The 25145-nt window shown below is 48.0% G+C and overlaps 1 protein-coding gene across 1 annotated transcript in view; it reads left to right on the top strand.

The window, feature by feature from the left end:
• Window positions 1-6612: 6612 nt before the first annotated feature.
• C6H1orf141 (chromosome 6 C1orf141 homolog) overlaps window positions 6613-25145 on the top strand; it is an 88564-nt gene continuing 70031 nt past the window's right edge. The window contains exon 1 of the mRNA XM_030207444.1: window positions 6613-6721. The gene's annotated coding sequence lies outside the window, so the exon portion shown is untranslated. The remainder of the gene's footprint in view (window positions 6722-25145) is intronic.

Here is a 25145-nt window from a genome sequence, read left to right as displayed (position 1 = left end):
CTGAGCAGACTTTTACAGTCTGTGCCCTGAGAAAGACAAGGACTAATCAAACTCAGGTATATTTTTATTTTATTTTATTTGAGATCATTTATTCCCCGCTTTTTGCCACGTAAAGCAGCCCCAAAGTGGCCACAAAAATAACTAAATTAAATAAATAAAAAATTAAATTTCCCTTTAATGAGACCTTTCTGATTACTTTTTTCCCTAGCTAACGAGGAACATTTTTATATGACTTTATCATACCTTACAATCTGCCATTCAATATATATCCCTAACTTCAACAGTCTAGCAAGAGACGTCAACAACCTTGCTTAAATTCAGGTTTTAACACTCACTGCTGTCAGGATCTCACCATACACCACTGTCACCAATACCTTTATAAGCAGCAACTCAGCAAAGGACAACAGCTTTATTTAAGCACAAATTAGAGTAGACTTCCACTGCAATCTGGTGTACTGAGAGTAACAACCCTGTTCCATAGCAGGCCAGTGTAAAACTCTTTTAAAAGCCTATTATTTTGAGCAGGCTTTCTGATATTCTTTACACCCTCCCTCCCTTGGGGCCAGTGGATCTGCATTAGTGCAACAGTTATGTTTTGGTTTGGTAAGTATGATTGTGGTATGCCTGTTACCCAGTCCTTTCATTTTTGGCATTCCTTTCTAATATATGTTGATTTTAGTTTTTATTGTGAGACCTGGTTCCAGATTTGGCGGGATATCAAATTTGAAATAAATATAAACAATGTAACATAAGGTCATAAGAAGCATCACCAACTATCTTCAATTCAGAAAAGATATGAAAACCTACCTCTTCGAAAACATTCTATAATTAAGGGGCCCTTTTACAAAGGTGCTTAAGGGCCTACTCTCATCCAGGGCATGTCAAATTGGCATTACCGCTCGGCTACCACATACCACAGGCAATAATTCTGAATTTGGCGCATGCCGAAAACACTCGGAAGAAAATATTTTCCACTGCGTGGTACTTACCCGGTGGTAACCAGCAGTGGGCACCGCCCGGGTAGCATGTGAGACCTTACCACTAATTCAGTGGGTGGCGGTAAGGTCTCAGGCTGAAAATGGATGTGTGCTGGTTTTTATTTTGCCACATGTCCATTTTCTGGCCCCTTAAAAAAAGGCCCTTTTTCCAGGATGCGGTAAAAACTGGCCTGGCGCACACTCAAAAGACATGTTCACACTACTGCAGGCCACTTTTTGTGCCAGCTTAGTAAAAGGGCCCCTGAATAAGCTATTGATGTCCTTTCCACTTCCTAATTGTAAACCATCATTGTCATTTTCAATCAGAATGTAAATTGTAAGCCACTTTGAACTAAAACCCGTTTTTGGATAACAGTGGGATACAAGACGAAAGAAAGAAAGAAAGAAAGAAAGAAAGAAAGAAAGAAAGAAAGAAAGAAAGAAAGAAAGAAAATTGCATCTAGCACTGATTCCTGTGGTAACTTGCTGGTCATCTATCCTTCGCCAAAATGGAACCCACTGATCATTGCTCACCCTGTCGTATTTTAAGCAATATCTCCTGTGGTGGATCGTCTTTTTGGCCAGCTCTGAGGTAGGGTCAGCCCCTGGGGGCTGTGTTAGAGAGTCCCAGTCTTGCTAGAATGCCTTTGTGATCAGCAGCTGTTCTAGGGGCTGATCCCTTCTAAATCTATTGTGGTTCCATAAAAATTCTTCACCATTTGCCCAAGTCTACATTTCTCAGGGCACTTTCCCAGGTTATTTTCCTCTTTGAGTACTACAGCTTTACCTCTCAGCTGGGTTGAGGTGCTGGCCATCTCCTCGCCTCTAAGGTGGCTGGATATGGACTCTATGTTAAGAGGACAACAATTTTGTTCAAGCAACTGATCTGAAAGTTGATTTTCTTTTTTTTTTTTTTTGTTATGCTTGCTACATTAAAGAAGAGGTAGATTAAGAATTAGAGTCTACTGGTAAAGTTTTTACTTGGGAACAGGGCCGCCGAGAGCCGGGGCCGAGCCCGGGACAAGACCGCCCCCGGGCCCCCCTACCCGAGGTTGTGTCGTGCCCCCCCCCCACCCGAAGTTGCCGGGCCCCCCTCCACCCGAGGTCACGTCGCGCTCCCCCCCGCCTGAGGTCGCCGGGCCCCCCTCCACCTGCTGCCGGGCCCTCCGAACTAACCTGAAACGCCTTCACGTTCGCAGCAAGCAGCATCAGCAGGGCAGACCTCTCCTTCCTTCCGTGCCCCGCCCTCGCCTGACGTTACGTCAGGCGAGGGCGGGACACAGAAGGAAGGAGTGGCCTGCCCTGCTGCTGCTGCTTGCTGCGAACGTGAAGGCGCTTCAGGTTAGTTTCGGGAGCGACGGAGGGCGGGCGGGCTGGACTGCAGTGGCGCCGAGCCCCCCCCCCCCCCCGGAGGCCCGGGCCCGGGGACATTTGTCACCCCTGTCCCCCCCTCTCAGCGGCCCTGCTTGGGAATGTTTTAGCTGGCTGTTAAAGCTTTGTCACCTTACCTAACCCAAAACAGCATTAAGGGGGCAGTTAAGTGCATCATTGCTATTACAGTGGTTGCAGCATGCAATAAGTTACCAAGTGATAACTGCAAGGTGTAGTCGATACCCATTCCTGCTCCATTTCACATTATGCAGCTAACATGTGAAATCCTGCCCATTCTCTGCCTAGACTGCCCATGAGTACACCTACCTGTCAAATATGCACTATGTAAGATATGTGAATATTTACAGAACAGCGTTTAGGTGGATTTTCAGCATTTATATGGCAATGTCCATAAGTATAGACATATATATGTATATGCCAGTATTCTAAAAATGTACGCAGTAATCAGCAGGTGATCACCCCTACTTCACAGAATTACTCCCTATATGTCATGCTATTATGGTAACTTTCTGCAGGCATGTCTAGCAGAGCGTTCAGATACATGCAGCTACTCTGTTATTAGAATGTTCCTTTTCAACACCAAATAAATAAAACTTACAGCGCTGTAACTAAAAGTTTACTTGTCACTGCTTTTCACAAGAAGTCAGTCTGTAGTGGCAGCAGCCATTTTAAACTAGAAAATTCCTGTGCTGCACCTTTGATCAACAGCTACAGGAGCACTGCGGGACAGATGCAAACCATTGGGTTATAATGAAAAAAAGGAAACTAAAATAACTATTATTCTTTTAATGAGGAAACAAATGTGAAAACTGGTGCCAGACAAAGTTAAAAACATCAATGATAGCCCAAATCAAAATAAAGGATAAGATTAACACAATATATGAATAATGACATTGACAGGAACAAATGCAATATGCACTTATCAGCCCTGTATGTCTCCAACTTTGGGTGTGTCTATCTCCTCATCCATCCAGGTGTGTGACTCTCGTATTCACCTTTATCTGTGTCTGTTTCTTTCCATTGTGTGTGTCTTTGCATGTGTCTCTCCCTCCAGCTCTGCATATAGATATGTGTTATCTCTTCCTCTATCTCGCCATGTGTATGTGTCTGTGTTTCTGCCTAACTGTGTTTATCTCCAAACTGTCTGTCTCTATGGCCCAGATGCACAAAACTTTAACGACCCTTTAACGAAGAAATTTTCAACCGTAGCATGCATTAAAGGCCATTTTCCGACGACGCTGGCAGCTAACAAAAACGGAATGCAAACGAGTCACTTCCAATTGAAATGTGAACAATTCGCAATGCACTAACCATACCGATGATTGCAACAAACCATTTACCGTGATATATTTAACGTGAGGTCAGAACTGTCATTAAGGCCTGTCATACAGACACTGCTCCCTGCTTCTCCCTGCAGCATAAAAATCCAAGCTGGCATGTTTGAAAATAAAAAAACCCCACTCAAACACGTGGCTCCCCGCTTCCCCCTGCATAAAATTGAAAAAAAAACCCCAAAAAGCAAAAAAGGATCGGGAGGGGGCAAAGGCGCTTGTCAGGAGCGTCCTGTATGGACGCCCTTGCCCCCCCTGCCCGAGGTTGACGCTGCTCCCTGCTTCCCCCTATATTAAATAAAAAATCAAAACAAAACTCAAAACTGTAGCAGCCATGGCCCCCCTCCCTTCCTCTCTCTCTATTTCTCCTTCTCCCACAGCTCTGCCTCCCGCCATCCTCTGCCCCGTACCACGCCCCCACTGAGGTCATCGTCGCGGCTTCCCCCTCCACCGGACCCCCCTCCGCCTTACCGGGCCGTGCAGCGCCTCTCACCTCTGTGTGAAGGCGCTGCACGGGCAAGAACAGCTGATCGGCGATCAGTGATGCCTCCTCCAACGTCCCTCCGTTCTTCCTGGGCCCATCCTCCTCTGATGTAAGTAACCTACGTAGGTAACTTACGTCAGAGGAGGGCGGGCCCAGGAAGAATGGAGGGACGTCGGAGGAGGCATCACTGATCGCCGATCAGCTGTTCTTGCCCGTGCAGCGCCTTCACACAGAGGTGAGAGGCGCTGCGCGGGCCCGGTAAGGCGGAGGGGGGGTCCGGTGGAGGGGGGAGCGGCGGCGATGACCTCAGGAGGGCGGGGCATGGGGGTGGAAGACGGCGGGAGGTGGAGCTGTGTGGTAGAAGGAGAAATAGAGAGGAAGGGAGGGGGGCCGTGGCTGCTACAGTTTTGAGTTTTGTTTTGATTTTTTATTTAAAACAGGGGGAAGCGGGGAGCAGCTTCGACCTCGAGCAGGGGGGGTCAAGGGCATCCATACAGGACGCTCCTGACGAGCGCCTTTGCCCCCTCCCGATCCTCAGCTTCTTTGACGTTTTTTTGCATGCGCAGAGCAGTCAGCATAACATTTGGCTGCTCTGCGCACGTTTTACGGGCACATTAACGACAGGGATTACACTTCTTTAATGCATTCGACTTTCGTTTACCAAACCGAACATGTGGGACTTGTTTTTTTACTGCATTCTTCGGTTTTTCAACTTCGGTAAGGACTTTTACGTTTTTGATTTTTTTACGTATGGTCGATGCATCTGGGCCTTTGTCTCCATCTAGGTCTGGGTCACCATCTGTTTGTGTCTTTTTCCTGCAGATTTATTTTATTATTTATTTTAAAACTTCTATTCCGCATAAATCCTAAGCGGATTACAAATTACATCAGATCCACATATAGACTTTGCCTCCCCTACTGTGAAACCTAGGTGCATAATTTGTAGTGACTGATTGAGAAGCAAATTTTCAGCCTGGAGAACTTATCCACGTAACTACTTAGTTATCAGGACAAATTTCTTTGAAAATTATAGTCATATTGCCTCCTTTCTGTCAACATCAGTCTAGAGGCACCCCAGAAAGATAAATGTTGCTTCTTTCATTTACAAAACAAACAATAGGATGCTTAAACCTTTCTATTTTTTTATACCTCATACACACTACCAGAAAAATCTCACTCTTTGGATATGGTCCAATTTTGGCACCTCTGCTTCTGAGTGAGTGTCAGAGAGTGAGAGCGTGTATCTGAGAGAGAAACAGGTACTATGCGTGTGCAGGGGCAGCTGTACAAGGCCCCACAACAATTGCTAATGCTGGTCCTGTACATTTGAGAGAAACACAAGCCCTATTTCCTCCAATCCACACAAATCTTAGGATGACTAGGATTTAAAATTTGCCAGCTACAGTTGGCACCTCGATGCAGGAATCAGCATGTAGTTTAACTTTACCTAGGCTGGACAATTTTCACAGTGACTGACTTTCCTCAAATAGGATTTAGCAATCCTGTCTCCGAGGCTGTGGCCTACGCTGGTCTAGGACTCATTGCTGTGAGCCCAGCACAGCCATTATCTTCTAGACCTGGGCTGTCTGCCTGATGATCTCTTTATAGAGCCCATCAGGACAGTAGGACAAATCTATCTGGTTCTCACAGCTCTTCTTTTGACTCATCATAACAACAGAAAGAAGAGACAGTGGGTTTGAGAGAAATGAGGCCACCAGAAGAGAGGTTTTGCTCAGATACTGTGGTCCAAACTTTGAGCCACACTTTCCACGCCGTCCCTTTCTTCGTAATTGCTGGTATCTATCAACCACAAACCAGGAGACAAAAAATTCTGCTTTAAAAAATAGGCCACCATAGTTATTCATGAACACTATTTGCACATAAATGTATTGTATACAAATATGTGTGTGATGAGAGAGGCACCAAAAGTGGCTTAAATTCGCCTCAGCTCCACTATAAAGGCTTATTCATTTTCCACACCTCAAATTCATCAAATCTCTCTTTAAAACACTTTTTGTAATTGCTTTTGTCTGTGTGTCCATATGAAAAAAACTCTGTCATATAGGTGACCCTCATACAGCAGAACAAGGGGTAACTTATGGGTGTTTTTTTTCAAGAGCAGTATTGAGATTGATTGGGGTGGTTGAGAGCAGGTTTGTTTGCAGGGACACAGACACTATACTTTTGACGCTTTTCTCCATTAAACAAAAACGATCCTTGACCTTAGTTCCCGTCGCTATTACTGTTTACACAAGAGGGCGCTATGTGCAGGTTCTCAGCTTCTAAGTATGGGGCACCCGCTGTCATAAACGTTTAATTGAAAACTTTCCTCTTCTTTTTTTCTCTACCCTTCCCCCCCGCCCGCGGGCTTTTCCGCATCTCTCGCCGTACGGCAAGCGGAAGCGCCTTGTTTGGCGGGGCGCACGCGTGTTGCTGCGGGACCGCGAGCGTTTCCATGGAGACACGGAAGAACGCGCCACCGGGCACTGCAGGCAGGACTCAGGAGTGCGGAACAACAGCCCCGGCACGGCTGCAAGGTAAGAGCAGCGCTTCTTTTGCAGGCACTTTTGTAAATAATAAATACTTTCACTTCAGTTTTCTTAAATTGTGTGTTGCGATGGAAAGCTATTCCAAGTAGGCTTCCCACAGGCAGAACATAGAAAGAAGTTGAGAATTGCCAAAACTTCAGGTGCTGGTTGGTAACTCAGGTTTTCCTTTTCTGGGCGGTTTTCAGCAGGTCAGGTATTTTGAAATCTGTAGTAGACTTTCCATACAAATAAAATACAAGATTGTCATTGTGTGTCTTGGACTAAAGAAGATGAATCTCTGGAGACAGTTGCATTACTGATTTGCAGGTCTACTGGGTATATGGCCAGTTTTTCCGCGAAAAGTTGTGGACAGTATTTTGTAGATTCTTCAGTTGTTAAATAAAAGAAGTGCACATTTCCCCTTTCCTTGTACCATTTTTGTGTATGTCTCAATCCTGACTGGATCTCTTCTTTGGAAAGCTCATCCTACTTAGCCTACCATTAAATAAGTAAATTGGGGTGCAAGGGTGCAGCACTGCCAACAGCCATCAGACATCAAAGCTTTCAGCAAGTATGTAAAACTTAAAAGATTCAAGGAAAAGATTTAATAAAACCCACAAACTAACCTAATAATAGAAAAAAAATCTTTTATTCCAAAAAAATGTAAAAACCCTCCTCTAAGTAACACATGGCCTGTTCACTAAAGTGTAGTAAGGTGTTCTAAATTAACCCATATCACTTTAACTTTAAGGTGGTATTGTTGAAACAGGTGGGGAATCAGGAGACGAAAGGCAAATTTTGTTTCCAAACAAGGCAACTTTATTGCTAGCAAGTGAACAGCACCGAGTAGTCTCGGGACACTGTGTGTCATAAATCATCTGACACTTACATTTATACTCCCCTACTGGGCCTGCGCATTTGGCCCCTTACACGCCACAACCGACATGCGCAGTAAACATTTGTAGTTCTTACAGTACAAAATTGTAGTCCCAGTACGTACACACGTCATAACACTGAAATGATACTGGCAAGAAAAACGAAACTTAGCAGCTTATTCTTCACACACACAATGCTCCTTTCTAGCACAGGAGATAAGGTTCGTTCGGCTCAGGAATGCAGGGCGGGGTGTCAGCACCCACCAAGGTCGTCTATTCAGATGGCGCTGCTACATGCAAGCTGGTCTTGTATAGGCCTTGCAAACTACTGTTACAAGCTATATGTCTAATAGCCCTGCATTCTATCTTTACATTAGTAAACAGCAAACTTCTTTCGTTAGCAAACAGTAAAACTGGATAAGGCACAAATGTCCAGTGCAGTGATAAGGTGTGGCTAAACAGCCAAAAGCAGAGGTAGAGTGCATAAGTATAAGTCCATCAGTAGGCACAAAAACATGAGGTTGTCCTGTTGCTCAGTAGTATTCATAGTATTCGAGCAGTATCCGGCGTTCCACTCCTTCATTCCCCCCTTTTGATACTTGAACATCCATTCTGGTGGAGAGTATCACCTCCATCCTCCATGAACCCTGAAAAGGAAAGAAAGGACAAGGATAGTTAGCGAGGGAGGCAACAAGCAAGCCCTAAGCCCTTGCGCAGCCGGTGGTTGCTTCGCCGGGGTTGAGACGGAAGGTCCCTAGTGGAATCCCCCCCCCTTTGTAGCCGGTCTTATGCTGGCACAAGGGTACTGGCTCATTAAGTGACTCAGGAGGTGAAAAGTGCCCATCAGCCACAAGGTGCTTCATCGTCAGCTTCATCAGACTGGGGAATGGGGGAGTACATCTGGAGAGCCATAAGTTGGGCAGCAGCACGGCGATCAGCGATGCTTTCCATGGTGGAGCGGAAGCACCTGAAAACCAAGGGGAGAGACAAAGGTATTAATAAGCAGGACAACAAGAACAGGCCACCCATGACGAGGAGGCCATGCAGGCTCCCGGAGGTTGGTAGCCAGTTGGTTAGGGAGGAAGTCCAATCCCACGCACTGTTCCAGGTCTGGACGGGGACGTGGGCTAATTTGACCATCCGGTCAGTTATTTCTCTGATGACATGGCTCTGGTCATCAATCTGTAAGCAGCAATTACTGAGGTTAAACTTGCCACACACCCCGCCCTCCTGGGCTAAGAGGTAGTCAAGAGCCAAGCGATTTTGGTAAACTGCGGTAATGAGCTTAGTGTTCTGTCGAGCTAGGATATTGAGGGCAAGGGCCGAATCGTTGGTAAGGATTTCGAGTACGGCCTGTAGGCGAATAATGCGATTTAGCATGTAGATAGGGGTACGGTACCCGTATGTACCATCTTCAGCCCATGTGGCCGGTCCATAGTAATGAATGATGCGTTCAGGCGGCCACTCGTTGTCTTTCCAGTCTCCAATTTGGACTTTGGGCTTGATGTTTGGGAAAGACCGTTTACGTCTGGCAGGGTTATCAGGCCCCTTGTCCACGTATAGGGGGATACCCAAAGTTTCGCCGACTCGCAGGGGCAGAAGGAAAAAACTAGGTCGGACAGTGCCCAAGAGACAGGTACCGTACCAGCGGGCCGGGAGCTGTTCATAGGCCCTGCGTCCGCAGATATAGTAGTAGCCCGCCGGGGCTACCCACTTGAGGGAGGCGTTTCCTCCGTACGTCCATGTCGTGTTCAAGGTGGGTTCTGTCCAGATAGGCTCCGGGGCGGGCAGGTTGTCTGTTTGCCACCAGGTCGTCCGGCTTCCATTATACTGAAGAACCCCCGTGCAAGCGGAATCTCCCACTGGTACAGAGTAACGCTTCGATGGCGCTCGACTAGCGCAGAGGGTACCTATGATATTTGTTCTCAGGGCCCATTCGTACGGCTTCGGCCGCTGGGGAAAGGTAATGTTGGTGGTGTTGAGTGCATCCCATGTTTGCTGTCGGATCTCTCTCGCTTCCCAGGGCCATTGTTCACCCATGTCGGTGCCTCCACAGACGAAACAGTTGGCAATTCCCAGGGAGAGGGCAATGTTTTCAGCCAAGTTGAGGAACATATTCCGGGCTTCTGGGGAAATGGGGAATTTAGTCTCGGTCTGTTCAGCACGAGCGATTTCATCGAATACGTCTTGGTAGCCGACGACAGTAGTCTGGTAGTGCGTAGGAGGCTTCGTTTCGAGACTCTGATATATGGTAATATATGTCAACGGATCCATTCCTCCGCCGTCAATGCCGAGGCCCCACGTCTCTCTCCATGGCATGTCGTGTCCTCGAATGGGCCAGTCTAGGGACACATAGTTACCAGAACCTCGACGAAACTCGCCCAGGCCGGTGCATCCGGCATATCCTCCTCCCGTATAAGCACATACTCGGTCCCAGCCCGAGGCTCGAGTGTCGCCGGCGCATGGGAGCCAAACCCACGGGGAGCAGCATCTCATGTCTGGACTGAAGGGGCAGACATACTTGTGGTCGTTAACATATGCCTTACGCCAACTCTGGCTGCCACACTTGCGAGACCAAGGGTGTTTGTCCATGGCGGCACAGACGTCGAAGGTTAGGGTTGCTACAGTTTGGATGCCACCGACAAGGATGCGAGTGGAATTTATGTAATACAGAATGCCATCTCCCTCGACTCCCGGAGGCCCGGCCACATACGCAGGGAGTCCTACGCTGAGGGTGACATTGTAGTATCTCGGCTTGGTAGGGCTATGGCAGATAGTGAGATTTCCTTGGAGGCATCTGTGGAACTGTTGGAGGCCATTCGGAGTGATGAGGGCACAAGTCGGGAGAAGCCGGCAATCGCCTTCCGGTGGCTGCGTCTGGTGAATGAGGGTGGTGACTAGGTGATATCCTCCCTCTATACGATGGCGCACGAGGCGCAAACATTCAGTGCAATTCAGGCTCAGGGTGGCAGGATAGCTCGGGACTGCACACAGGAGAAGGAAGATGGTCAGCATTATATATGTGGTGGGAGGTATCCGAGCTTTTGCAGCAAGAAGATAATGAGGCCCACGATGAAGGCTGCGATAAACAGAGAGCCAAAAACGCAGTGGGTCCAGAAGCTGAGTTCCTGTTGCTGGGCAGGCATGAATCTGGTGGTTCACGTCTTTCTTAGAGTCAGCCGTAATGGAGCGTCAGGATGTTGGTGCGCAGTCCAACGCTTCAGGGTGCTGCTAGTGGGAGCAGCAGGTTTCAGTCGGGTCCAATGTATCCACACTGGGCTTCCTGCAATTTTAACAGCGGTTGAGGTCGTTAGGAGAACAAGGGAGGGCCCCTTCCATTTGGGCTTTAGGCAGTCAGATTCATCCCACTCTTTTACCCAGACCTCATCTCCTACCCTGAACCGATGTGTGGGACTGGTGAGAACCAAGGGAGCTACTCTTTCAGTGTATTGCTGGATGTCTTGCACTACCTCCTGTAATGCTTTCATCTGTTTCACTAAGGAACTCTCGCCCTGTATCTGCAAGGAGTCGGGAAAAGAGGGTAGTGGTGGTGGCCTAGCATACATCATCTCGTAAGGAGTAAGGCCAGTAGCCTTGGGGGTACACCGAAGATGCAGCAAGGCCAGTGGGAGCAGGTCGGGCCATTTGGCTTTTGCTTCTTGGCATAGCTTGGCTAGCTGGTTCTTCAGGGATCGGTTAGCCCTCTCCACTACTCCACTGCTTTGGGGTCTCCAGGCACAATGCAACTTCCAATCGAGGCCCAGTCTGGTACTGAGCTGTTGTGTTACTTCGCTGGCGAAGGCGGGACCGTTGTCAGAGTTTATTTGCTTGGGGAGACCGTATCTGGGTAGGATTTGATGAAGCAGTAGGGAGGTGACTTCTTTAGCCATTTCCGTTCTAGTGGGCTGGGCTTCAATCCATCCGGTGTAGGTACACACGGCGACGAGGATAGCTTTGTAGCCTCGTGCCGGGGGCATGTGTGTGAAGTCAATCTGGCATACGTGGAAAGGGCTGGTGCCTCGGAGAACATGTCCTGGCATAGGGCCGGGCCCCGTTCGAGGGTTGTTCCGGGCACAAGTTGCGCATCGGCTGGAAGCGTTTTTGGTCCACAGGGATAGTTTGTTGATGTAGTAGGTCTTCTCAAGTAAGCGCCCCAGGGCGTCCCTGCCCAGGTGGGTGCGGTCGTGAGCCTCCTTGGCCACCGTCCAGGCCAAGGCTTCGGGTATCCATATGCGCCCATCCTGTAGTATCCACCAGCCATTGCGTGACTCCAGACCCTCTTGTTGGGCCCACTCCGTTTCTTGGGGGGTGTAGATAGGGGTCTCTGTAGGGAGCTGGACGACGAGTACGGGGTCAGAAGGGTGAGAGGAGTGGGGGAGCTGACTTGCCCTTTTTGCAGCGTCGTCTGCCCGCTGATTTCCCCGGGCGATAGGGTCCGTTCTCCCGGTGTGGGCCCTACAGTGCATCACAGCCACCTTCTTCGGTTTCCATACTGACTCGAGTAACTGGCAGATCTCAGCGGCATTTGCAAGTCCTTTCCCCTCAGCTGTCAGAAATCCCCTCTCCTTGTACAAGGCTCCATGCACCTGGAGGGTGAGAAAAGCGTATTTGGAATCTGTGTAGATGTTAACAACTTTTCCTTCAGCCCACCGGAGGGCTCTGGTGAGAGCTATCAGTTCCGCCTTCTGGGCTGACGTTCCGGGCGGCAGAGCCATAGCCTCGATCACGTGGTCCTCAGACACAACAGCATAGCCAGCTCTTCGAATTCCCTCTATCACCTGGCTGCTTCCATCGGTAAAAAGGGTGATGCCCCCTTGCCAGGGTTGGTCCTTCAGGTCAGGTCTGCTCTAGTGCACAGTGGCCATTACCTCCTCACAGTCGTGGAGTGGTGATTCAGGGGCCGGAAGGAGGGTGGCGGGATTAAGGTTGGTTGTGTCCAGGATCCGCACCTCCGGATTTTCGCACAGGAGGGCTTGGTATTTGACCAATCGGGAGTTGGTCATCCATCTAGGTCCATGGCTCTCGAGTAGGCCGCGGATGGTGTGGGGTGTGGTCACAAAGAGTGTCTGGCCGAAGGTGAGCTTATTGGCCTCGTGTATCAGCAGACAGGCCGCCGCAATGCTTCGGAGGCAGCCCGGCCATCCTCGTGCCACATTGTCCATGCCCTTGGAGAGGTATGCTACAGGGCGTTGCCAGGTGCCGACCAGTTGGGTGAGGACTCCAAGTGCCAATCCCTTCTTTTCGTCGATGAACAAGTGGAACGGCTTAGTCACATCTGGCAGTCCGAGCGCTGGTGGGGCCGCAAGGGCATCCTTGAGGTCCTGGAGGGCTTTCAGTTCGTGTTTCTCCCACTGGAGATTTTGGCCCTCGAGTTCAGGTCCTTTTAGCTTGGCGTACAGATCAGGGGTCAGAACAGCGAAATTGATGATCCATATCCGGCAATATCCAGCGGCTCCGAGGAGTGCTCGCAACTCCTTTTTATTAACAGGAGTGGGTTGATTGCGGATAGCCTGAGTTCGGGGAATACCGAGCCTCCGGGTTCCTTCTCGGAGGCGAAACCCTAGATACTCGACTTCGATCTCGCATATCTGGGCCTTCTTGCGACTGGCCCGGTACCCCTGGGCTTCCAGGGTTTTCAAGAGGTAAAGGGTAGCTTCTGCACAGTCCGTGTACGTTTCACGGGCCACCAACAGGTCATCCACGTATTGGACGACCGGCCCGTACTCGTCTTGGTACGTTTTCAGGTCCTGGGCAAGCTGGTCACCAAAGAGGGTGGGGGAGTTCTTGAACCCCTGAGGAAGCCGGGTCCATGTATATTGCTGCTTGGTTCCCGTCTGTAAGTCTTCCCACGTGAAGGCAAACAACTTCTGGCTGTCGGCAGCAAGGGGGATGGAGAAGAAGGCGTCCTTCAGATCAATGACACTATACCACTTGGTCTGGGATGGCACTTGGGCTAAGATGGAGTAGGGGTTTGGTACGAGGGCGACTATGTCGGCTACCTGGTTGTTGACTTTCCTCAAGTCCTGGACGGGTCTGTATTCGGATGTTCCTGGCTTCTTAACGGGCAACAATGGGGTATTCCATGCGGATCTGATTGGTTTAAGAACCCCCTGTTGAAGGAGTTTCTGTAGATGAGTGTGCATACTATGCCGGGCTGCATAGGGGACGTGGTATTGTCCTTGGTTGACAACTTGAGCATTCGGCTTGAGCTCAATCCAGATGGGGATAGCGTTAACGGCCAGTCCTCCGGGGTTCACTTCTGCCCATACATCAGGCACTTCATCCATTATGGCTCGCCTCTGCTGGGCAAAAGGGGTATTCTGGTCGTAACGGCAGTCGCCAGGTCCTACAGTTGAGGGAGCGTGTAGTCTCCATTCTTCTCTTACTGGACAGATAAGTGTTACTGGCCGATCTTCAAAGCGAGCTTCCACTTCACCCGTGGTCTTGAACTTCAAGGTGGCCTGGAGCTTACAGAGCAGGTCCCGACCAATCAAGGGGACTGGGCATCCAGGGATGTGTATGAACTGATGAGACACCATCGTCCCTCCGATCTGGACTTGGCGCTCCTTGAGGAGGGGGGCCGCAAGGGATTTCCCGGAGGCTCCCACAATTGGTATAGTTTCTTTCGTGGCTGGGGCTATGGCGGTGGTGATAACAGATCGCTGGGCCCCCGTGTCTAGTAAGGCCTTCATAGACTCTGTCCCCACCCGAATTTCCACCAGAGGGTCAGTGGGGACTCTGCCCTCCCGGTTTCTTCATGCTGTGCTGTCTCGGGTAGCGTCCACAGCCATCTGCCATTCCCTCCGGTCATCCCGTCCTCTATCTCTTCGGCCCCTTCCCCGGCCTCGTCTGGGGGCCCCTGTACGGTCGCCCGTCTCCTCCTCTCTCTGCCGGTCCCATGGTTCCTCTTCTCTCGGGCTGTCCCGTATCTCCTCTGGACAATCAGCCCACCAGTGTCCTTCTTGTCGACAATTTGCACACTGGTTACGTCCTATGGGGGACCGCGTTCCTCTTGTTCTTCTGCCCCTCCCCTTTGGTCTAGACCTCATCCGTTCTTCCAGCACCGTGGCCAACACATCTGCCTTCTCCCGCATCCGCCTGGTCGATTCCTTTCGGGCCTCCGTCTTCTCTTCCTGGTCGCGATATCCGAATACGCGATCAGCTATAGCTTTCAGTTGGCTGAGGCTCATCCCTTCGAACCCCTCCGTTCTCTGTAGCTTTCTTCGTATATCCGGTGCTGACTGGCTAACAAAACTCATAACCACGGTTGGGAGGTTCTTAGGGTCTTCGGGATTTATCGGGCTGTGCCTTCTGAATGCCTCCATAAGTCGTTCAAGGAAGTCCCCTGGACTCTCGTCCTTTTGTTGGACTACACTGTGGATTTTCCCCATGTTGGTAACCTTCTGCTTCCCTTTCTTTAAGGCGGCCAGGTACGCCTGCTGGTATCGGCGGATAAGGGTTTGGCCTTCAGCGGTTCGGTAGTCCCACGCAGGGGCAGCGATGGGCGCCTCCGTCTCTATTAGGTTCTGTAAGTTGGCATGGGTAGGGTTCGCATCCCGGACGGCTTGCTCCATATTTTGTTGTAAAAGGCGGCGTTCTTCAGTGGTCAGGATGTGGGCGCTCAACTGCCTAAGGTCTCCCCAAGTCGGATTATAACTGTATATAATGCCTTCCACCAGCTCTACCAACTGCTCGGGTTTCTGGTCGTAGGACGGCCCATGCAATTTCCAGTTATACAAGTCGGCACTTGAGAAGGGAACGTGGCTATAAACTGTTGATTCAATGGGCTGGCCCCCCCCTTCCACCGGGTTAGGGGTATAGGTGGTAGATTGTCGAACTGGAAATAAGTGGGTGGCTCCCCCTTTCCTGCTCGAAGGGAGGGCATTGCGCGGACTCGATTGAGGGAATCGAGTAATGTTCTTCACAACCCGTTTACTCTTCCGTATGGTTGCGGGGCCAGGTGACTCAGGTGAGTCTGGACGGGACATCTCTCCGGCATCCGACTCTGACCCGGAAGCCTCAGCGTTATCCGGGCCCTCCTCCAGGCTCGCGATGTCGGGGTATATCGGGGCATATGGCGGTGGCGCGATGTCGTCTTCGTATGCTTCCGCCGTAGCAAGTATCGGGGCTTTTGGAAGCTTCTTTTCGGGCAAACCCTGAACTTTCCCTGGGGTTTTCTTTGGGGGTTTCATTCTAGAAAGTGTGTTGGTCGTACTGGGCGTAGCTCCTGCCTTACCAATGGTAGCAGGGGGCGTGGTCTCAGTGGCTTCAGCGCTAGGGGCGGTAGGCCGTATGGGGGCGGTCCCTGCGGCCTTCGGGACGGCAGCGGTTGCCGAGCTTTGGAGAGCGAAGGCATGGGTCGGCAGGGTTTTAAGTTTAGTTTTCCGGCCTTTTCTCTGCTTTACCAACATGAGGGCGGCCTTTTCTACCTTTCGTTGGGCCCAAGCCGGCGGATCCCGGACTACATCCAACCACGCTTCTATGTATGGAATGTCCTCGGGACAGCCTGGGTTTCCCTCGACTATAACAATATTCATGACCGCCGCCACTTTTTCATACTCGAATGACCCTTCCGGGGGCCATCCAGCAATACCTAGCCCTGGCCACATAAATTGACATCTCTGTATCATCCCGGCCCTGCTACATTTATCTAGGTCGAACACTTCGCTAAAGTGTTCCATCATTAAATCTAACGGTGAAGACCCACCCCCGCCCATCCTAACCTGAGTGCCAAAGGACAGGTGACGGACAAAGGGGGAAAGGGGCGGTGGAGGAGTAAGGGGTCTCGTTCCACCAGACACAGAAGGGTCAACACTCGGCCTGACCAGGACGCGGTCGCCCGGCCTGGAACTGCAAGCCCATTCACACACTTTCATACGCCACAAGAAACCCTCCCGTTCGCCGCTCGGTTTCGTCGTCGGAGCCTAGTGAGTTTCGGGACCTAGTCGTATACCAATAGTCCGTATTAGTCACTGGCTAAAAGAGGGTGATCACGCCTCTTCTTCGGTCCTTACTGGGCCGGTCACTACGTAGAGTATACTCGCCTGTCCGCCGGGGTCGCAGGCCGCGCCGTCGTATGCTTCTCTCTGAAATGGAAAAAGGTGCCTTGTCGGAACCACACAGCCCCCTCTACAGTCAGGCGGAGTTGATCGGCCCTCCTCCGGGAGATGGACGCTGAAATCAGCGGTGGCCACTCACCACCTTCTCGGGTGGGGGTCGATGACCCGATCCGACCGCAGTGGGGGAGGGGAAGAATATAATCCGATTCCCCTTTCTACTTCTGTCCCATCTGGGTCGCCAATGAAACAGGTGGGGAATCAGGAGACGAAAGGCAAATTTTGTTTCCAAACAAGGCAACTTTATTGCTAGCAAGTGAACAGCACCGAGTAGTCTCGGGACACTGTGTGTCATAAATCATCTGACACTTACATTTATACTCCCCTACAGGCCTGCGCATTTGGCCCCTTACACGCCACAACCGACATGCGCAGTAAACATTTGTAGTTCTTACAGTACAAAATTGTAGTCCCAGTACGTACACACGTCATAACACTGAAATGATACTGGCAAGAAAAACGAAACTTAGCAGCTTATTCTTCACACACACAATGCTCCTTTCTAGCACAGGAGATAAGGTTCGTTCGGCTCAGGAATGCAGGGCGGGGTGTCAGCACCCACCAAGGTCGTCTATTCAGATGGCGCTGCTACATGCAAGCTGGTCTTGTATAGGCCTTGCAAACTACTGTTACAAGCTATATGTCTAATAGCCCTGCATTCTATCTTTACATTAGTAAACAGCAAACTTCTTTCGTTAGCAAACAGTAAAACTGGATAAGGCACAAATGTCCAGTGCAGTGATAAGGTGTGGCTAAACAGCCAAAAGCAGAGGTAGAGTGCATAAGTATAAGTCCATCAGTAGGCACAAAAACATGAGGTTGTCCTGTTGCTCAGTAGTATTCATAGTATTCGAGCAGTATCCGGCGTTCCACTCCTTCATTGTGACTCAGCCTTATTAAAATTAGGGGCCCTTTTACTAAGCCGCATAAGCATCTATGCGCGCCCAATGTGTGCCAAAATGGAGCTACCGCCTGGCTACCACGTGGCTCTTGCAGTAATTTCATTTTTGGCGCACGTCCGAAAAATAATTTTTATTTTCGGATGCGCGTATTGGACATGCACTAAGTGGCATTTGATTTGCATAAGTCATTACCGCGTGAGACTTTACCGCTAGGTCAATGGCTGGTGGTAAGTTCTCAGACCCAAAATGGATGCGCAGCAATTTTCATTTTGCCACACGTAGATTTTCAGCAAAAATTTTAAAAAGGCAATTTTTGCAGGTAAGCTGAAAAATGATTCTGCGCGCACCCAAAACACGTGTCTACACTACCACAGGCCATTTTTCAGTGCACCTTAGTAAAAGGACCCCTTAATGAGGTCATTGCAGTTAAATACATCACTGTGAAAATTTAGTGTGACTTACTTCATGAATGGGGTGATTCAAAGCATCACAAATTTAATGCATTACAAATAATTACCAGTCTCCATCAAAAACATTGAATTTAATCTATTCTGAAAAACTTTAAAATTATTCCATAAATTCAGCTTTTATCCAGGTGCTAGCACTGAATATTGTCAATGCTTTAGATTACTTACTGATCATGGGAGACATTAACTTACACAGCGAAACTCCAGACACCACCTTCTGCCTTCCTTGATATGATGGCATTTCTAGGGGGTTCATTTTCAAAAGAGAAAAATGTCTAAAAAGTGGCATAAATCTGCATTTGGACGTTTTTCTATGAAGTCCTTCAGAAGTGTGCTCAAATCACAAGGGGGCTTGTTAAGGGCGGGATCTGGGTGTTCCTAACACTTGGATGCTTTTCAGCCATAATGGAACAAAACAAAACCGTCCAGGACTAAAACTAAAATGTTTTGAGCTAGACCTGTTTTTATAACAAATAAGGTACAAAAAGGTGCCCTAAATGACTAGATGACCACTGGAGGGAATCAGAGATGACCTCCCCTTACTCCCCCAGTGGTCACTAACCCCCTCCCACACCCCAATAATTTGATTAAAAACATTACTTGCCAGCCTCAGATGTAATACTTGGGTCCATTAGAACAGCATGCAGGTCCCTGGAGACAGTATTCTACTCGTGAGTGCAGTGCACTGCAGACAGGTGGACCCAGGCCAATACCTCCCCCTACCTGTTACACTTATGCTGGAAACTGTGAGCCCTCCAAAACTCACCAGAAATCCACTGTACCTACATATAGGTGCCCCCTTCACCCATAAGGGATATTGTAGTGGTGTACAGTTGGGGGTAGTGGGTTTTAGGGGGTTCAGCAGACAAGATAAGGGAGCTATGGTGAGATGTGTACCTGGTAGCATTTATTTGAAGTCCACTGCAGTGTCCCCTAGGGCGCCCCATTGCTCTCCTAGGATGTTTGTGTGGCCAGTCTACTAAGAATGCTGGCTCCTCCTGCATCCCAATGGCTTTATTTTGTGTGTTTTTTCATGTGGACGTTTTTTTTTTTCCCGAAAATGGGCCAAAAAGATAAACGCAGAAAGCACAAAAACATCTAGCAAATAGCCATTTAAAAAAAAAAAAAGAGAGATGTCTTTGAAAATGTCTTTATACCCCACTTCAGTTAGTTGGGCTTAGACGTCATATCAAAAATGCCCCTCTTGGAGTTCTGCAAAGGGGTCGACATCTTTGAACATAATAAGGCCGGTGGCATCAAGATAACATCCCTATCATTTACAAATCATTTTCTAATCACATTTTCTATTAAGGAGTACCAAAAACAGATGGGACCAACTAAAGTTTGGAAGGGATTTTGAGACATGAAAAATATGACTGCTGATAGCTTCCTAGAGGCCTTGTCCTACCCCATAGTGGATGAAAAGATGAAGACAGTGTCAGAACAGGCTGATATCTGGAATGATTGCTTAGCAATGGCATTGGAAAAAAAAACAGCTCCTCTAAAGAAGGTCCTATTGCCTACACACAAATGTTCCCCATTGTTCTCCTCAGAACTATAGGTTCTTAAGCATCAAGGACGCCAACTTGAAAGAAAATGGTGCAGATCTCACCTAGATGAAGACAGGCTCAACTGTAAGAAACACATGGCAATGTACCACCAGGTCTTAACAGCCAAAAAAACAATATTTCTCTCAACACATTGAGCAAGTTGCAAATTCAACCAAGCAACTATTTAAAATAGTAAACAGCCTACTGCAAACCCCACAACAGAACCAGCCTTCCCAGTCACAACTAACCAGCAATAATTTTTGCCACATACTTTGCCAACAAACTTAAAGGTCTCCATCAGGACCTACAGACAGTCCCATCAAAGCTATCACCAGCTAATGAGGAGAACACTCCCTCTCGCCCAACTATGCACAGCCATCTGGACTCGTTCAACCAGGTCACAGAGGAAGCTCTTGAAAATATTTTGAAAGGTCTGCGGCCAACAACCTGCCCAGCAAAGATAGTACAGCGAGCAAACACAGGCCTCATTGAAGGGGCCACAAAAATTAACTTCTCTCTTGTGGAAGGACAGCTGCCAACAACTGCCTAAAAAAAGCTGTGGTTCGCCCCCTACTGAAAAACAGCTCCTTTTATTAGGACAAGCTTGAAAACTACCGACCAGTCTGTAACATTCCTTTCTTGGCAAAAACTTATAGAACAGACAGTCTGCGTTCAACTCAACGACTGGCTAAATGAAAGTAATTGGCTAGACCCAGGTCAATCTGTCTTCAGACCTGGGTACGGAACATAGTTATTGTGCCCCTTCTCGATGATCTACACAGAAACTGTGACGGGATCTGCCTCGATGCTAGTGTTGCTGGATTTCTCAGCAGCCTTAGACACAGTGGATCACAATATGCTTACAAGACTAGCAGAAACAGGTGTCAGTGGCATGGTATTTACATGGTTCAAATCCTATTTGGCAGACAGACAACAATCAGTTCTCTTCAACAACAGCACATCATTACCTTGGGCATTGAACTGTGGGGTGCCACAGGGATCCATACTGTCCCATTTTATTTAATATCTACCTCAATCCTCTGACTGACTGCTTCAGTCAATTGGCACAAAATTCTACATCTATGCTGATGGTATGCAATTAAAGTATCACAAACCATGTAAAATGAGTTTATCTTGTTGGGCAGACTGGATGGACCATAAAGGTCTTTATCTGCCGTCATTTACTATATGTTACTCATGCCCACTGAACCAGATCTACCCACAGCTTTGAATAAACTGACTATCTGTCTAACTGCAACTCAGGAATAGGCAATAAACAACAAACTCTGCCTGAACCCAAGCAAAACAGAGATTCTTTGGGTACATAACACAAGTGGATAAATGCCTGACTTCAAAATACCTTTTGCGAAATAAGATCTCCCCCTAAAATCACAGGTCAGGAATCTTGCGATACTGCTGTACTCATCACTCACTCTAATCCCTTAAATTCAAACAACCTGAAAAAAATTGGCTCTATCACCTGTGGCAACTATGAAATCTCTCTCCATATATTCAAAAGATGAGTCTGACCACAGTGGTCCATGCCATGATAACGTCACAACTAGACTACTGTAATGCCTGTACACTGTTCAAACCAAAAAGAGCTTGCATCAGCTCCAGCTAATTCAGAATGCTGCAGCCTGACTGATAGAAGGCTGCAAGCGGCATGACCACATCACACCCTTCCTGCAGAAACTACACTGGCTACTGGTACTTTACAGGGCTAAATTTAAAACCCTGTGGGCCCGGTTTACTAAGGTGCGCTAGTATTTTTAGTGCGCAAGTTAAAAACGATAGTGGTTTAGTAAACAGGGCCCTGTGTTTGATTTTCAAGGTCCCCAGACAAAATGGGCCAGAGTAGTTAAAGAATAAGTTAGCCCTTTACACACCTTTGAGACATCTAGAGGGGCATAATCGAAAGGGACACCCAAGTTTTGCTGAGGACGTCCTCGTAAAACATCCCAATGGAGGGGCAGGGAAACCCATATTATCGAAACAAGATGGACGTACATATTTCGTTTCGATAATACGGTCGGGGACGCCCAAATCTTGAAATTTAGGTTGTCCTTAGAGATGGTCGTCCCTAAACTTGGTCGTTTCTGATTTTCGGCGATAATGGAAACCAAGGACACCCATCTCAGAAATGACCAAATGCAAGCCCTTTGGTTGTGGGAGGAGCCAGCATTCGTAGTGCACTGGACTCCCTGACGTGCCAGGACACCAACCGGGCACCCTGGGAGGCACTGTAGTGGACTTCATAAATTGCTCCCAGTTACATAGCTCCCTTACCTTGTGTGCTGAGCCCCATAACCCCCCCCCCCCCAAAAACCCACTACCCACAACTGTACACCACTACCATAGCCCTTACCTAGATGTGGGTACAGTGGGTTTCTGGTGGGTTTTGGAGGGCTCACATTTACCACTACAAGTGTAACAGGTAGGGAGGGGGATGGGCCTGGGTCTGCCTGCTTGAAGTTGCTCCAGGGACCTGCATACTGCTGTGATGGAGCTGAGTTTGACATTTGAGGCTGGCATAGAGGCTGGCACAAAATATTAGATTTTTTTTGAGGGTGGGAGGGGGTTAGTGACCACTGGGGGAGTAAGGGGAGGTCATTCCCGATTCTCTCCAGTGGTGATCTGGTCATTTTGGGCACCTTTTTGTGGCTTGGTCGTAAGAAAAACAGAACCAGATAAAGTTGTCCAAGTGCTCGTCAGGGACGCCCTTTTTTTTCCATTATGGGTCAAGGACGTCCATATGTTAGGCACGCCCAAGTCCCGCCTTCGCTACGCCTCCGACATGCCCCCGTGAACTTTGGTTGTCCTTGCAGCGGAAAGCAGTTGGGGACGTCCAAAGTCGGCTTTCGATTATACCAATTTGGGCGACCCTGTGAGAAGGACGCCCATTTTCCGATTTGTGTCGAAAGATGGGCGTCCTCTTGAAAATGAGCCTGCTAAGGTCCTTTCAAGGAGCATCATCAAAAGAAATTGTTTGGTGTGATACCCGCCAGCGAGCTTTCTCATGAGTAGCCCCCACGCTTTGGAATTTATTCCCAGAGGGTCTACATCTAACTTGAGACTACCTCTACTTCAGGAAGCAGGTGAAAGCTTGGCTCTTCTCACAAGCTTTTAATGCATGTGGTGACTGACTATATACTCGCTCCACTCCTGGACCAGCTTGCTGCACACCCTGCGACTTAGATCAGTTCCTTATATCTTGTTTAACTCTACAAAGATTTTGCCTTGAGTTTACTACTACTACTTAACATTTCTAGAGCGCTACTAGGGTTACGCAGCGCTGTACAAATTAACAAAGAAGGACGGTCCCTGCTCAAAGGAGCTTACAATCTAAATAACGAAATGTCAAGTTGGGGCAGTCTAGATTTCCTGAGTAGAGGTGTAGTGGTTAAGTGCCGAAGGCGACATTGAAGAGGTGGGCTTTAAGCAGTGATTTGAAGATGGGCAGGGAGGGGGCCTGGCGTATGGGCTCGGGGAGTTTGTTCCACGCATGGGGTGAGGCGAGGCAGAAAGGGTGGAGCCTGGAGTTGGCGGTGGAGGAGAAGGGTACTGAAAGGAGGGATTTGTCTTGAGAGCGGAGGTTACGGGTAGGAACGTAAGGGGAGATGAAGGTTGAGAGGTAAGGAGGGCCTGCAGATCGAGTGCATTTGTAGGTTAGTAGCAGAAGCTTGAACTGAATGTGGTCCCACCCATCTGTTTGTACTACCCATCTTGTCCACACTTGGCCCCTCAGTTACATATAAAAGCATTAGCATCATGTCTGTGCTATTTGAATGTCCTACTGCGTTGTTTATTAGGTATTTCATTGGTATTATGCTGACATCGTATTATATCTATATTATTTGAATATTTTTCCATGCTGTCTGTTATGGTATTCTTTGTATTATACTGACATCGTATTTCCAAGTTTACCTAATTTATTGTATTTATATTTAGTCATTTTAATATTATTATTTATTTTAATTATTATTTATTTATTTAGATTTTGCTCACACCTTTTTCAGTAGTAGCTCAAGGTGAGTTACATTCAGGTACTTTGGATATTTTTAAGTCCCAGGAGGTCTCACAATCTAAGTTTGTACCTGAGGCAATGGAGGGTTAAGTGACTTGCCCAAGATCACAAGGAGCAGCAGTGGGATTTGAACCGGCCACCTCTGGATTGCAAGACCGGTGCTCTAACCACTTGGCCACTCATTAACAAAATTGTAAGTTTATTGTTAAACTGTACCTGCTGTACACCACCTTGGGTGAATCTATTCATAAAGGCGGTTAATAAATCCCCCCAAAATAAATATCGGGATAAAATCTGGCGCTGCTCAGACCACCCTGGCACTCTCCAGATAGCACAGGGGCAGTCTGTCCAGCTTTTCAGTCACCTTATCCGGACAGTTATGCATCCAGGTACAGCCCTGGTGAGTGACATCAGTCTGGGTAGGAAGTTCTCCTAATTGGATAAATGCAGCTGAATATTATGCAGTGATTTTATTTTACTGTATTTATATTTTAGCCACTTGTTCTTGTGAAGGAAATGGGAGTTCTAGTGAAAATGGCTTCTTACACTTTGATACTAGTATGACAGAGAAAAGGTGAATATGAAACTTGAAATTGTTCAATCTGTAGCAGATATGCTCAAACCATAAGATAGTTAAGGATGTACATTTATTTGAAATGACATGGTAAATGTCAATGGCATTTCCAATTCTTTTCATGTGTTTTTTAGCCCAAAACAGGGGGGAAAAACCCTGAAATTTCATGGTTTTTCCTGTCGTAAATAGTGTGTACTATTCAGTGCATTTTTTCTAGCAAAAAAGGTGCCAGTACTCAAATACTAGGCCACCCTTCAGGGGCAGCGTGATTACTGAGCCCCCTGCAACCAATCACAGAATCTATGAGAAGGCAGAATTGTTGTGTAGAGCCTGAGCTCTTTAATTAAAACATGGGGTCCATGTGTCAGTTTTAGCAGACAATGGAAAAGGTGCCGGTACTCAGTATCCCCCAGTACCCTCATAAAAAAAGCCCTGGTATTATTTGTGATAAGTGCACATTCTTTTCCAAGAAATAAATCATGCTCTACTTAAAGAATGTGCACTATTGAAAAGGAGTGCTTCTCTTCACAAATAGTGTGCACTCTTAATAGTTCACAATTATTTACAACATTGTCCCTGAAATTAAAACATTTTTTCAAAAAGAGAACAAAATGAAAATTTTGTATAAATGACAAAGGAAACTTAAAAAAAAACCTAGGGGTCCTTTTACTAAGGCGCGCTAAAAAATGGCTTGCGGTAGTGTAGGCGTGGGTTTTGGGCGTGTGCCGATCCATTTTGTAGCGCGCCTGTAAAAAAGGCCCAGTTTTTTTTTTGCTGAAAATGGACGTGTGGCAAAATGAAAATTGCCGCGCGTCCATTTTGTGTCTGAGACCTTACCACCAGCCATTGACCTAGCAGTAAAGACTCACGCGGTAACCAGGTGGTAATGACCTACACGTGCCAAATGCCACTTGGCGTGCGT

The sequence above is a fragment of the Microcaecilia unicolor genome, chromosome 6, assembly GCF_901765095.1.
Source record: "Microcaecilia unicolor chromosome 6, aMicUni1.1, whole genome shotgun sequence".
NCBI lineage: Eukaryota > Metazoa > Chordata > Amphibia > Gymnophiona > Siphonopidae > Microcaecilia > Microcaecilia unicolor.
Note: the sequence above shows the minus strand (reverse complement) of the source record. Positions and strands in the feature narration are given on the sequence as shown.